A 15263-nucleotide genomic window follows, 5' to 3' on the forward strand; every position below is an offset into this window, starting at 1 on the left:
CCCGCACACCGCATCCCGTAATCTCGATATATGTAGAAACGCGGCGGCGTTTTTCATCCATATAATATGCATTATATATGTTTTTGTCGGCCCAATCAAATTAAATAGCTCCAAGGCGGAGGGGAGGATACGTCGGTATTTTCGCGCCGAAGAATTTTCATATATATCTCGGTGTGAATGACAGGATGCAATATCACGTGGTCCCGATAGAATCCCGTTTTTCCCACTTTTTATCTTCCTTTTTCCCTCTTTTTCTTTTTAATATCCTCTCCTTCCGACGCGTCGTAATATGAGTCTTGCCTGGCGGCTAATACGAGACAAGCGCAAATACGCGCTTATCGAATTTTTAATTTGCACGGAAAGACGTGAGTGCGCGCGCGCTCTTTGCGATTCTCCGCGCTCACTCGGCGTCAATTTGGCAGGGAACGGTAATACGCAGTTAAACAAGCTCGTTATCCAACGGGATATTGTGAAAGTTTGTTCGCGCGCAAAACACACGTGAAATATAGCCCTGGACCGCCCCCTTTACGGCCCCCGCCAAGCACGCGCGCGCGAGCCTTCCTCTAACCCCTTCCTTGCTCCGGAGGGCCGCAGGAAACGCTGCATGGGAATAAAACGGTGTTCGGGTGGTGGACATTTTTATTCTTCGCCGAGGGACAAAAAGGATGGCGAAGATTGCGTCGTCCGGCGCTTTTTACTGCGCTTTCTCTCCGGATGCTTTGCGCGGTGTCGGAGGGAAACGGATGATTCGGCGATTGTATCCTGTATAGTCTCGATGACGATTGACGCACTGGGACGTATCGTCATCGCGCGTGCATTTTTCGAGTCCACCGGGGTCGATGACCTTTGGGCCATATCGCGTTTCACATGGAGAGAGAGAGAGAGAGAGAGACGTGCGCAGTCCCTCTCTTCTCGTCTCTCTTCTTCCTCTTTTTTTTTTTTTTCATATAACGTGATGACGTAGCCGCCGGTTCCCGGCTCGTTTTATTAATGTCAATAAGGCAATTATTGGCGTCGAATGGTGCGGGTAGGCATCTCACTCATATCGCTGCCGGGCCGAGTTACTCGCTCCTCCTAGCAAGGTCTTCGAGTCACGGGTGGATCAAACAAATCCCAGCGTAGTTTCGAGTTTCTCCCTCGTTTAACGATCATCGATTTCTTCCCCCTCTCCTCGACACTCGATTGCTAAATTTTTTTTCAGCTGCTCGAAAAAGTCCATTTTTATCCGTTTGAGAGGAAAATGTGTACCGTTCTGGTTCCTTTCGTGCGCGGCTCGAGGCTCTCGCTAGACGGAGAGACTAAAGGGGTTGGGGACAATAATATAGGAAAGAAGAGGGGTTTCTCCAGTCGCCGCTAAGCAATATCCATCCACCCCACATGCCTGCCTACCTCTTCGTATTATCGGTGTGTACAGACGGGCTCTCAGCAATTTATTCATTACCGTTCCGGACGCACTATTATTGCATTTTTCGAAATTATTGCTCGCCAACAATTCGCGGATACCGAGCTTGATTGACAATCCCTATGATTTGCCGCATGGATATTAAATTTTTGCGGCCCGCTACTCTGTAACACTGTGGAATTTCGCTCGAATATAATAGGAATGGTAAGTGCAGCACTGCTCGGGGGAAGGGGAAAGAGAGAGAGAGAGAGAGAGAGAGAGAGGGGGGGATGGATGAATAAATAAGCGAGCAACGCTTTCGATGGGTAGGTGTTTAGTCGCTGGGAAAAACAGGCGGATGGTAATGGAAGCTCAAAAGAGGTCCAGCAGCAGCCTCGGATGCTGGATCGTCGCGTCAAATGGAAACTCGGTTTGGGACATGTAGGTCCGCTTTACGGGGGTCGGAGGGTGGTAAAAAATTCACGGAGTGAATAAATCAAGGGACGTCGCAGTGGCCATGCTCTTAGTTTAAGTATCCGAAGTAGCCCGGCTTTATCCCCTTCCATTCCACCTTTACACACTTTATCGCGAATAATGCCGGAGGAAATGCTACCTTCGCACGCGCGCGCGCCTCCTCTCCTTTTTTGGCATACTCCTAGCTTCCTTAAGCGCCCATAAACTCTGACCTTTCGAACCTCGCCCCTATCCCCCGCCCAATGCCAGCTCGATGTCGGCTAAATCGAGAAATATCAGGGAGATAAATTTTAACTCATCGCGAGGAAATCACGGGGAGTACAGGTACACACACACATATATATATATATATATATATAGGCGTGTATAGTACTATCGGGATTTTCACCTCAAAGAGTGAAAGGTTTCGAGGGATGGTGAGAGAGAGAGAGAGAGAGAGAGAGAGAGAGAGAGAGAGAGAGGGTAAATTTTCAAGAAAATCAAAAGGGTCGATGCACAATAAGGAAGATGAGAGTAAGGGGTAATGGAGAGAGACGTAAAACCTCTTACTCTGGCAATTTTCAAGAAAAAGCATTAAAAGACTGGACCATGTAGGAGGAGGAGAGGGTGGGGGTGAGAGCTAACGGTAGGTTTGGAGGGGGGAGGAGGGGGTGATTTAGGTGGGGAGAGTTTACGGCGTATAGGGGAGGGATGAGAGTGGCTAGAGGGGATAAAGGGCGAGCTGGCCTGTGTATAGTAACTATAGAATGTAACGTATCGCTGGGCAAGTTGGAAAAGGAGGGTAGCTCACTCTGGGGGATGGCGGCTCATCTTGTAATGGACTCAGAAGACAGCCGAGTCGGCTAATGGACCCCTACTCTCCCAGAAAAGCTCTTAGTATCTGTGCCACGCGAGTATCGATGCCATCCAGTCCTTTCCAAAATCCGCTGCAACTTCAACCTGCTTCGCGATTCTGTTTTTCTTTCAACTTCCATTCCATTCCGCTTCTCGTCGTTGTCGCTCTGCCTCCCCCCCCCCTCCCCCCACCCTCGAGTCGAACCAACCCTCCTTCTCCTCTCCTCTCCCCCTTCCTTCTTTCTTTTCTTTTTTTTTTACACTTTTCCGGAGATCGATCGACCGAAATTCGATTACAGCTCGTGTTTGAAGGGGTGGTTCCTCGCTCGATTAGTCTTTTCGTGCTCCTCCCAGGACTCTATCCACTTTTACTGCCGGTCCTCCTTCTCATGAATAACTCATGATTTCCAATCCGCATTTTCTTTGCAGCTACGCCATTATTATAGTTTTCCAACGTTCCTAATGTCGACACTGCACTGCCTTATCACCCCCGATTTTTCTCCTGATGCTCTGCTATATATATATATATATATATACGTAGGAACTCGAAATAATTTTGCCCGACTGTCCGAAGGGGATACACGCGATCGTCTCGATATCGCGCGGCGCAAATCGTTAGGAACGATAATATATATATATATATATATATATATATAGGTGTATTTGGATTTGTGTGACAGGGACCGAATGCTACTCGATTAGGACAAACTTTGGTCTCCGTGAGAATCGTAGCCACGCAATTCTAAAGTACAATTGTTCCAGCAGCGTGGATCAAATTTTATATCAGTTTCGTTCTTTCGCCACAAATACACTGGACTATCAATTGCAGGAAGAAAAGTCGGCATGGGAATATAATATCGCGGAAAAGAAAACGTATAATTTTTGCACGGATGGAGATCCATCGCGTGTAAATAAGCCGGAATATCGTATCGTTTTTACGACGCTTATTTGAAAATCGTGCGAGGAAGGCACAAAGGTTGCAATTTGTACGTTTAACCTGCGCGGGGAAAATGACCCAGGAGTTTCCGAGGTGAATTGGTGACCTAGCGGGTGCGGGGTCGACGTTGCGATATTAAGCCGCGCATATAAACACGAGCGAGCCCCTTTCCACCCCGGGCCAGGAGCCCCTCTCCCGGCTGTTTTCAATCTATCGTGACGTCGCTGGCAAAGTAATAAGTCCGAAGGTCGATCGGGATGTAGGAGGATGGGGGAGGGGGGTGGCAGACGGGAATACATCCATCGGGGTTCGCTCGCGCGGGCGCGGGCCTTCCTTGGTGTGTGAGTGTGTGTGTGTGTGCATGTGGTTGAGAGGGGCGACGGGGCGAGGGGAGAAAGGGAGTGAAAGCTTTCGCGAAAGGATGGAAGGAAGATAGAGAGTGGATGGAGGGCTGGTAAGGGGTGCGCTAACGACGAAGAGAGCTTCCACTCCCTTATTCCATCCTCCTCTTATCCTCCGTCATCCTTTCTCGGTCCACTCTCGAGAGTAACGTCTACCTCCCTTCACGGCCACCACCCCTCTCTCCCACCGATCCACTCACCGGTCCTGCCAGCTACGGTGCCTGATGTCCGATACATCAGCCCCATGCATAATAAATCCACCCTTCTCGTCCCCTCTCCCACACCACCACCACCACCACCTCCTCCTCCTCATCCTACTCCTTTACTCCTACTCCCTTGGCAAAGGATGCTGACCCTGTTCCACTGCCGCCGGAGGGAAAAGGACGGACAGATGCACTCCGAGGCGAAAGTCCCGAAACCGTTTCATTTCTTTTTCCTTTCTCCCTCTGACGTTTTCCACAAACCCCCAACCCTTCCCCCTCCATCTCCCTCTTCCTTCATCTCCACCGTATCCTGTCTGCTACCGGAGACTCTCCGGGATATCAATATCACGAATTGTCCATACCCACGAGAACCACTCCTCCTCTTTCGAGCATTTTGATTTTTAACGCGGCGTTCCCTGTCTCTTTCTGTGTATATACATATATATGTATATGTATATAGTATTATGTACCGGGGGAAAAAAGAAAGAATCTACAGAGAGGGAGGGAGAGAGAGAGAGAGAGAGAGTCATTAAAGTTTAGCGCCAGGAGCTTTGGAAAAATTGTGTCCGATAGCCATGCAATCTTATTATAGAGCCCTTCCTTTTTGCTACTGCCAATCGGATCGGATCAAATTTCTGTCGTTTTGACGTCTATACTTACACCAACGTCCGGCCTGTCTAGCGCTGGAAAGTCTTCGGGATATATCAATATCGGGAATTGTCCGCGGCGAACTTTGCCATCAAATTTTCGCAAATACATTTTCCATGTAGGTACCGCCGTGGGGGTTGGAGGGACGGGGGAAAAAGCAAAGATGCTTCTGGGAGTTTGCGTTGATGCGTGAAAAATTGCGAGACCACATTATAGAGCACCACGAGGACGTTATTGGAGCTGCCAGTGCTGCTGCCGCGTATACATGTATAGTCTGTAAAGTTAAATCTTTGCCTCTCGTGTCGCGTTCAAATATAGGAATATTATGTTTTCGTAAGGATTATAATTCGTTGTATAAAGGTCTGCTGTTATACGCTGCAGGGATGAGTCTCGGTAAATCTCCTAGGGTTTTCCAGAGATATCGCAGGTAAAATCCGATATCGCTATCATGCGAAATCGGCATTGGCTCGGGAGGTTTTTATCATGAGATAAGCAGCACTAGTCGAAGTGCCGTTTAGTTTAATGCACGTAACGGTACTCTGCTCGCTTTTTCTTCGAGACACTCCACTTCCAGTGGAGGTAGAGTAGTATAAGTCGTGGACAAAGTAGACGGCGTACAGAAAACCTCCATTAAAGTCCCTAGAAGTGATTAGTACTCGGCTCCACCCCCTCTTTGTCCCCCTTCCCTACGCCCTCTCTCTCTCTCTCGTCGATTCTCTCGCTCTTGAACTCTCTGCGAGATCCTCTCGCCATTTGGGCTGCGGCTCCCCCCCCCCACCTACCCAATACCACCCTGCCAACGGACCCTGTACACAACCTGAACAGAGCCTGGAAAACAGCATATAGCTTTCGAAAGCTTCGCGTAGTACGCGTGGGAATGCGGATGCTGAATGGCAAGAGCGCGATGACGGTTCTCGCGAGGAAGGTTCTAGCCGCGTGATCGCATTAGTGGCCTTTTAATTCGCTCCTTCCTACGACATAACCGACTTATAAAACATTCTATACCGTGGATGAAATATTCAGGCAATTTTCCAATTGGCCGTCGTTACGCCTCGACGCGATACGGCCAATTGTTTTTCCGTCTTCGGCGACTCGTCAAAATGCCTCCTCGAATCTCCCATTGGCTCGTCTCTCTAAAAACAGAGAAATCTCTGAATTACTAAAATCTCATTTTGCGGATTACGATGCGTCTGTGAATTTTCTATGGATCCTCCGGTCACACTGTGCTTTGGGACTGTATGAAGAATATATATATATATATATATATAGGAAGAGAGAGAGAGAGAGAGAGAGAGAGAGAGAGAGATAAATATACTTTGAAGAGTCAGGGTGTATAGGTGAAAGCTGGTTAATAATATTCGACAAAGTGGGCGCGCGCGTTGTTACCACGGCTCCATTCGTGCCTCCGCTCCATTTCTATCAGTGGCTGCCCGGGCTCAGTCCACTTACATTAAAGCGCATTTGAAATTTATAACGTTGCACTTTCGCGAAATGAAAATTTCGCCGATATTAACGCGGAGAACGCGCGAAGCGGTTAAAGGGGTGGGGAGGGTGAGCGAGGAAGGAGAAAGGGCGAAAGTTGGAGGTGGAGGGGAGGCAGCCGGGTGGGGAAGGTGACGTGAAATAAAAATGTGACAGGGAATCCAATAAGGTAGACGGGCATTTTTTACCATGAATCGCGCCAATTCGGGGAGTGACCTAGTCCTTGACGATTTAATCAGCGACTCGTCATAAATCACTCGGTAATTAAAAGCGGAGAGTCTATCGACAAAGAAGGAGGGGGGGGGGAGGCAGTAATAAACAAGCACAGCCTAATCCATTTGGCAGCTATACGATTCCTCGTAGGTGTAACTCGCGCCGGTATAGCGACTCGGGCAGCTGTTGAAGAGGAGGAGGGGGGGGGGGGGGGAGAAAAAAGGTCGTAGCCTTTCTAATTTAATCTGGCGAATGATTCCGTGATTCTCGAAGCCGCCGGCACCGCCGCCGCCGCCAACTCTGCTGCTGCCGCTGGCAACCCTTTCATTACTTAGCCTCCACCCTCTGGAAGCAGCGCACCCCCTGAGAACCGCCGCCGCACAACACTAAATCAGCGACCAGTGTAATTTTTGTAATGGGAGGTGTGGCCTCGTAGGGGTAACCGAGGCTAGCTGGTGGGGTATCCTTCTAAACGGAGGGGATATTCCACCCCTATCGAGGACGCACGGTGGCGAGGGGTTGATTCCCGCGGACGGGGTGAAATTCCGCGACACCAACGTGCACAGCCCGTTTCCAACCTACGTGGCTGTTTCTCGATTGACGTTTCTCCGCTGCCTTCGCGCGCTCCATTATGGTATGTACCTCTCTCTCTCTCTCTCTCTCTCTCTCTCTCTCTCTCTCTCTCTCTCTCTGTATAACCGTGACGACGTCTCGTTATCGGATCCTACGGCTGAGAAGGTACCCGAATAAAGGCCCGACAATTACGAGACAACTCGACCCTCCCATAGTATGTATATTCCATCTCTCTCTTTACGCGTTGATAATAAGGAAGAAGCTTCGAGCTCTACCAGAGAACACATATGAAATGAATGATCAATCTCGAGCGTTAAGTTGGCATTTTTAAAGAGTCGTACGAATGTTCGTTCTTGTAACTGTACAAGAAGGAATCAGTGTGAGCGCGTCGATCGTTAAGAGAAGGACGAAGCTTCGTTAGCACAACGCTTGACAATGGAGATTTTTAATATTCATCGCTGGAGTGTAACCTGTCGCGCGCGACAATGCTCGAGGGGCGCGCTTGTTGGTATCGAGGGACAATGCATTGACTCGCGCGGTGACACAATACACATTGACCCTCGAGAGGGTCCGCGTAACTCGCACTCGTGCACCGCCTAATCGGCAGGAGTGGCGAGAGTGGCGCCGCGACACCAGTCCGAATCGCGCGCGCGAATCCACCCTCGAGCGGGGCTAAATTGCGCGACAGCGAGCTCGCCTCGGAGGGGTAAGAGCGTCGCAGCAGCAGGCTACTCCTATGCGAGCGATGGTGGTGTGTGTGTGTGTGTGCCTCGGGAAAGGGATGGTCGGAGGAGTGGGGAGGACGGCGCGCCGCCAAGTCCGCGTGGTGGGGCGATCGGAGGGGAAATGGAGGGGAGGACGCTCCTCCACTGGTAAGAAAGCTCCTGCCTGCCTGCTCTGGTGGGGATTTATCACTCTCCGTGCGTGGCTCTCTGGCTGGCGTGCTCCGCTCTGCTTGCCTGGCCGAGCGCTGCGACCGCACGCGGCGCGCGCGGCACTTTCAGTTACCTACCGGCTGCCGTACTGGCAACTTTGCCCCTCGGCTCCTGCCCTGCTACCAAACGCCATCGCACGACTAAACTTCCACTCGTACATTCCTATCTCTCTTCGACACGTTTTACGTATTCTCCTTCTCGTTGGCATTATTTTCGCTTCTCTCGCCGATTCCACCGGGGAGACACTCGCTGTGCTACGACATAGTCGAGACTTGGACAAATGTACGGTGACTCTGCTTTTGTGATTTCAATGTGCCACGTGCTAACAGACTGAACACTGGCGCCCGCAAAAGATCGTGCGATCTCGGCTAATGCTCCAGGTAAATAACACTTACAACAACTTTCTTCATTATTGCGTATGGTATGGATGGTGCTCGATGTGACATTTTGTTAAAATAGTATATAAGATTAACGTAGATTGGCATAATTGTTCGGGGACGAGAAATCGGATCTCCGATGAAATAGCGGTGAAAGCGTAGTTTAGCACTCTTGTGGGAGTGGATATTTCTGCCGTTCCCCGAATCTCCAAGAAAATTCTCTTTATTCGCTCGACGAGCCACTCGCTAATTGCAATTTACAAGAAACACTTGCGCGCAATGAGAAATGAAATATTGCGCGCGGGGGGAGATTTACGTTGGAGCGCGCGTCAGATTGAATTAAGTAGGTATAAATTTTCTCTTTAATACAATTATAGGACGGCGAGCTCATTTTCTACGGATCGCTCGGGTTACCGCTGCTATTTGATACGACGCGTTTCTACGGCTGCCGCGCGTTACCGATAGGGACTCCTCAAAAGTGCCCTAATCCAGCCGCACCCCCTGAAATGCAGCGCATAGCTATGCTAATTTCAAAACGCTTCGAATCGTCCCGCAGTCGATTCGATAACAATCAGGATGAGACAATGACGCGAGCCTCGATATGGGACGATCCAATTTCAACGGCGCTGGATCGATCGATCCTTCTCTTCTTTTTAATCCAGCCACGTGCACCTTCCACGTACATATATACGTTAGCAGCCGAAGCGAAGCGACGAGATAGAGTAGTTGTGTTATACCATTTCGTCGCGTAAACACGAGTCTTTGAGAAAAAAGAAATAGTCGTCAAAAACCCCTGTCTCGTTATATATAATGCACTGGCTCGTCCGTCTTTATATGGACTCTACTACCGTACCAACAAATCCCCACCACTCTTGCCCCTTTTACCCCAACGACCCGATGACGAAATAATAATGAAGGAAATTTGTTTTTTCGGCATCGATCAAAAGACCGCGTAAATTGTCACATCCTTTCAGCGTTTGATTCATACCATCAGTCGCGCGCATAAGAAATGTGTGTTGGAGCGCGTGACTACACGTGCACACGTTTCTGCCTTCTTTGATTTTCTTATTTCTCTCTTTAGCCTTGGCATACGTTCTGCTTTACAGCGACTCGGCAAGAGTCGTTTCTCCCGTATATATACCTACCCCCGCGGATATTTTTGGCACGCCACCACTTTCACATGTATCTTGGCTTTAATGAGACTAATGCTTAGGGTCATTAGCGTCGGGACAAGATAAATTGCCATTGTAACGAGAGGAATCGCGTCTCTATATGTGTTATCTCGCGTACCTACGAGTCCTGCGCTCCCTTTATCCACCCTCCCCCCTCCCTTATCTGCCGTAAAAATCGTGTAAAACACAGAATCCAGCAGGAAACATTATATATATATATATATATATATATATATGGAAAAGCTCGAGTACTCGCAGGTTCACCGTGCCATCAAATGGGATTCGCCTGTTTGTCTCTCCTCCACTTTTGTACGTTCCAGTTGAAAAACAATATCTACAGGTGCAACGTATTTTTCTAGCCTCGTCGCTTTGAATTCGAGACCTTTGATCAAGCGTGCTTGCGTGCCGTTGCTGAAAACGAACCGCGCGAAATACCACACATTTCGTACGATCCATTCGAATTTCGCTAGCGTCGTCTGCCACTGACAACAAGAACCAAACGTTACGTACCGTCATGATCTTTTCCATTCTTCTACAAATAACACGTCATCCTACTAATCAGTCATACTAATCCACGACGTTCAGATATCAACGCGAGATTAACCGTGGTTTGCGCCAAAGGATAAAGAGAAAATTCTTATAGCAATGATCCACAAACAGCGATGTTTGCAGCTTAAGAATGGAAGAAAACTGCGCAGCGACGAGTTCGGTCCGTGTCGTTATTTACGAAGCAAAAGTATTGGGGGGAAAAAAAAAAAAACAATGCAGGAGCACGTAGGATCAAGCGTGGAGAGGCGTGAAAGAACTTTTCTCGAGGACGCGAGTTGGTGTGCGTCGAGCGTATCTGGTATTCCTGGTGTCGGTGTGAATCCCGACCCTCGATATAATGAAGCGAGCGAAAGCGCGGTGCGCCTCCCCTCCCCCTCCCTTCGCCGAGCCGTGTAGGTTCCCGGGGACGGACGAGGGAGAGAACGAGCGGGAGAGGGGGTAAGGGGGATGAGTCGGAACGAAGCGAGTGTATCCGTCCGTTTGGATTTCGATAATTGGCACTAGTTTCAGTGGCGGCGGCCTCGTTAGCCGACCGGCTAAAGAGAATGGCTTAATTATTTCGTTTGAAGTCCGAAAAGGGGGAAGGCTTTAAGACACGTATTGGAATGACGCGGAATAGCAGAAAATGACCCGGTTCGGCTTACGAATAAATTGAGCACTGGCTATATACATTGGTAGAGAGAGAGAGAGAGAGAGGCGTTTATTTTGCAGCGACAAATTGGTGCGGCTAATTAGACTCGCGTAAAAGCGGAAGTATGACCGTAACGCGTTGCATACTGCAGCAGGGTACTGCACTATTTTAGAGAGAGAGAGAGAGAAGTAGCCCGATTGAACTGGAAAAGCCATCCGTGTCGCTGGCTGCACGATTCACGGTTTTGGACCCTCCGACACCAAATCACGCCGTGTAATTTGTCCCCCGGACCTTTTTTTCCCTTGATTTCTCTCCGCGCGCCGCACCGGCTTAAATAAACCTACCATTTTACCCCCACCTGCCCTTTTCACAACCCACTCTCATTCTCTCGACCCCCCCCCCCCCCTCCCCTCCCCTCCTCTCCTTGTCCAAACTCATCAGTCGCTTGTTCCTAAGTCGTTTACGGTCCTAAAATTTCCTCGCTGAAACATCGGAATGACTTTCCTTAAATTTCCACTGCGAATTTAATCGCGTCCTTCCACTCGTTTTTATCCCCTAACGAACCAAATTGCGCCGGCTTTCCCTTTCGCGCACGCAATTTTTTCCCTCCAATCTCCATAAAGGATTTCACGATCAATCGCTTAATGATCCATTAAATTTTATGCATCGGCGTCTCGCGTATTAATTGGGGCGAATCCGTTGGGACGAATGATTCAACGGTATCGTGGTGAAAAAAAAAAAAAAAAAAAAAAAGAAAAAAAGGGAAAAATAGCAAAAAATGGTCAAGTTTGCGCAGAGATTTATTGGCACGGATTGAAGCTCGACGGATTTATCGATATAATCGGTCGGCTCTCTATACTACTTGATATTGGTTAAACGAACGCGAATTGAGTTGATATGGTGTATATATATATATATACTGCAGCGAGAGAGTCGCATCTCACGATATAATGCGGTCCGCTAGACACTGGGTCAAAAATCCATGGGTGAGGAAAATTCGTCTACGATTTATCGCTTTTCCAGCGAGCATCCAGCTACACACACCAGACCAGCTACGGCTCGACCGTTATAATAATTGAATAGCGTCGCTAGGGCACGTAATACTTTTCGACACGCGCTGCCGATAATTCCGAATGCCCGCAATAAAAAGCCACTTTGTCCGATCGAAAGATCAAATATAATCCTCTTAAGTTCGGCAGTATCGAATGTGTGTCTCGTTCTTAGCGATTTTCCTGATGGAAAAACTGGTCAGAGTTAAGTTTTCCCGAACCTTCGAGGGCGCTGCTTTCAGACGATTGAAACTGCCCGTGAGGTGGAGGCTCTTTGGGCATTTCGCCAGGTGGATGTGCTGTGCCCAAATAAGGCCACCCCCCCCCTCGACAACGAATCGCATATTCCTCAATCTTCTCGCTGAGAAAACGCATCGATTAACCTGGCGGCCAACTCGCTCGTATATACGCAAACTCCCACTTGATTAATCCTGTATATATATATATATACTTCTTTCATCATCCGATGCACACGATGAGACGCGCGTATTTTTTGTCCATAATACACCTCAGCTGACGGGCGATATCGTTATATTGTTGCTCCTGTTTTATATATAGGGAGAACACGCTTGCATGCAGGCACGCAGGGGGATTAATTTCCAGGGAATCTGAATGGTCGAAACCTTCGGGAGGATCGAGTCGCGGCTGGGAAAACGGTTATACGGGAACAATAAGACGCGAAACGATGGTATTATCCGTGAAAGCCGATGGTGGATGAGAACGGGTTGCGCTATAATCGACAAACAATTAACAATACTTCCGCGTCGTCGAGCAAAACGAGTTTATTTCTCCGTGGAAAGTATATATACGGGGGGTGGACGTGTTCGGTCGAGTCTTCCGCACTCTCGGACTGGCCCCTCTAATCATCCCCTGGCTCCTCCTTATCCGGAATTTTCTTCTCTCCGGGAGGAAAACTTGACGGTCTCTCGAAACTCGTTCGCTCTTTCTCCGCCGCACCAGGCTATTGGCTAGGATATCTTTCGATTATCAAGACCATCCATACCTACCGCCTTAGCCGGTGAACCCCCATTGTCTTCTCCGCTCTTTCAATTAATGTTTTGATTGATTTTCACCCTCCATCTGCGAAACCCGCCACTCACGTCCGGCCCAACCCGTGCGCTAGCGCTTTGTATTTTTAATTCGCCAATCGTAACTTTTAAAGTGTCTATATCGAATCAGCCAACTCGATTAACTCCCCTCGGTAGATCACTGCATGCGCATCGCGCGCTACGTACCTTATTATTACGTGATATTTCAATCCTTTAAGTTCAAGGACGCGTTTGCATGGGATGTGTATACAGAGAGTGAGGGTGGAGAAGCTACCTCGGTTTGGATCGTCGATTAAGGTCGAAACTCTCAAATCGCCCAGTTGGTATTTCAACGGGAACAAATTGCTGCTTGGTGGGATCTCGTAGCGGGACTATTTTTCCCGGCGCATCCCATTATTGTAGAAAGGGTAGGGAAGAAGGGGAGGGGAAATCCCCAGACTCCTAGTTATCCAAGAGGACTTGGTTTGTAATGCTCTACGTGCTGTATCCTCGCGAAAGAATTCAGGGGTGGCGTCGTATAGTCAGCAGCGGAAGGGTAGAGTGGGTTCCTCTGTGTGTGTGTGTGTGAGAGAGAGACCGGTTGGATCGGTGTTATACCGGTGGCTGTTTTATTGCGAGATTTGCGACATGGCCTCTCCGTGTAACAAGACTTACTGAGATCTTAATAGAATCTCAGTCCAAACCCACCTTCTTTGCCTCCCAACCACCCCCGGAACCTCGAGTCGCTGGCTGACCGCGCTACTACTGCAGCAGCCTCGCCACGAGGCAAAAGGGGTGCTTATTCTAAGCGTATAGAAGGGGTGGACCACTGATTTATGAATATTGCCTAGCGAGAGAAAAGTGTATCGCGTCGATTCCAACCGACGACGACGACGACGACGACGACGAGACTTCGGACGAGAAACTTTTTGCACTTCTTCTTCTTCTTCTTCTTCCTCCTCTTGGCTAAGGAAGATCGAACGAGAACCATTCTCGGCTATAAACACTTTTTACTGTTCCTCGCCAAAGCTTCCTTCTATTATCTCGAGTTTTGATCCAACGATATACACGAACTCGTAAAATTTCCACACTTCCTACAATGAATTTTATCAGTCACAAGATTTTTCATCGATCACTGCAGCCACGTACCGCTGCCATTAGCGCATCAAACTTTTCAAGTAGGGTAAACCGTAGTTGGGCCTATGGGTATAAGTTCAGGTGTAATAGAATTTTTCTCGTCAATGTAAATGGATACATAAACATGATTTTACGTCCTTGAAGTTAACATTGGTCCAAATTCGCAACATTCAGCACAGTCTCGTTGCATCGATTGACCAGAAATAATAAGAATTTGTGATAATATTTCATAGGACGTGGATAACATTTTAATTGTACTTTACTTTTGGTCCAGACAAAGATTTTTACAAAATAATGTGAGATAAAAGAAAGCACAATTTAACGTCATATTATAATTAATCAATTTGATGTTATAATCAAAGTTTACAATTTTCCTTCTCAATTTTAAGTTAAATACACGAATGTAAATTCATCGTGAAATTATGTATTACTGCATGAGAGCATCTCATTTTCGTCTTTATATCTACTTGTTTAAGAATGGATATACGGTGTAATCGCTGTCAAAGCCGGGTGCATTCCAAAGGTGCACTACTTACGGTACCATTGTATACAAATGTAAACGTACTAATTATTAATTATTACGATAAATTAAATTCTACTGTTTCGTTTATTAATATTCTTCTAAAATATGTAGATTGTCTTTGTTTTAAAAAATTAATATTTATTAATTGGTCAAACTTGTCCAGGCTGTAAGGCTTATTGAGCTACAAGTTCTCTCCTTTTTGGTATATCGAGTGAACAGATATTTAAAAATTTTATAATTGCACTAAAGCAGTTAAAAAATGATTGTATCAATAATAAATAAATAAATACAGTAATGTATAGATTTGTGAAAGAAAAGCTTTCCAACCAAAGCTAAATGGTCTACACTAGTAGAATTATGTATAATATTGCCTCCATGTATCATTGATCCTCTGGCCATGTTTTTGCGTCTCTTTTGGCCAGTAAATATTTCAGTCTTTAAAAGTTTGCTATAAAAAAGAAAAGATGTAGCGAGCTCGTTCACGCTGAGCCAATGAAATTTAACGCGGCTTTAACCAGCGACTAGCAGGTGTAGCCCGGCCGTTCCGCTGTTATTCATTGAAATGAAAAAACCGCAGTCCCCGGAACCCGTTAACAAAGCCACTTATAGCTGTCGATGGGAAAATAAGCGAGTTTTCGTGCAACGCGATAGTCCCGTAGATATCAAGATTACGAACGTCAAAAGAGACTCTCGTATTATTTCCATATTTATTGTAT

The 15263-nt window shown here is 47.6% G+C and overlaps 1 protein-coding gene across 3 annotated transcripts in view; it reads left to right on the forward strand.

Annotated features, from left to right (window-relative positions):
* Nucleotides 1-15263, forward strand: part of LOC136775212 (LIM domain only protein 3-like) — an 85503-nt gene that overhangs the window by 54362 nt on the left and 15878 nt on the right. The window contains exon 1 of one of the 3 annotated variants that reach the window (XM_066729797.1): nucleotides 8089-8461. The exons of the other annotated variants lie outside the window; for them this stretch is intronic. The gene's annotated coding sequence lies outside the window, so the exon portion shown is untranslated. Of the gene's footprint in view, nucleotides 1-8088; nucleotides 8462-15263 lie in introns of those variants that run through there. 3 annotated transcript variants of the gene reach the window in all.

The sequence above is a fragment of the Prorops nasuta genome, unplaced genomic scaffold, assembly GCF_024137725.1.
Source record: "Prorops nasuta isolate Cenicafe-Biocafe unplaced genomic scaffold, Cenicafe_Pnas_1.2 PNAS00002, whole genome shotgun sequence".
NCBI classification, from domain to species: Eukaryota; Metazoa; Arthropoda; class Insecta; order Hymenoptera; family Bethylidae; genus Prorops; species Prorops nasuta.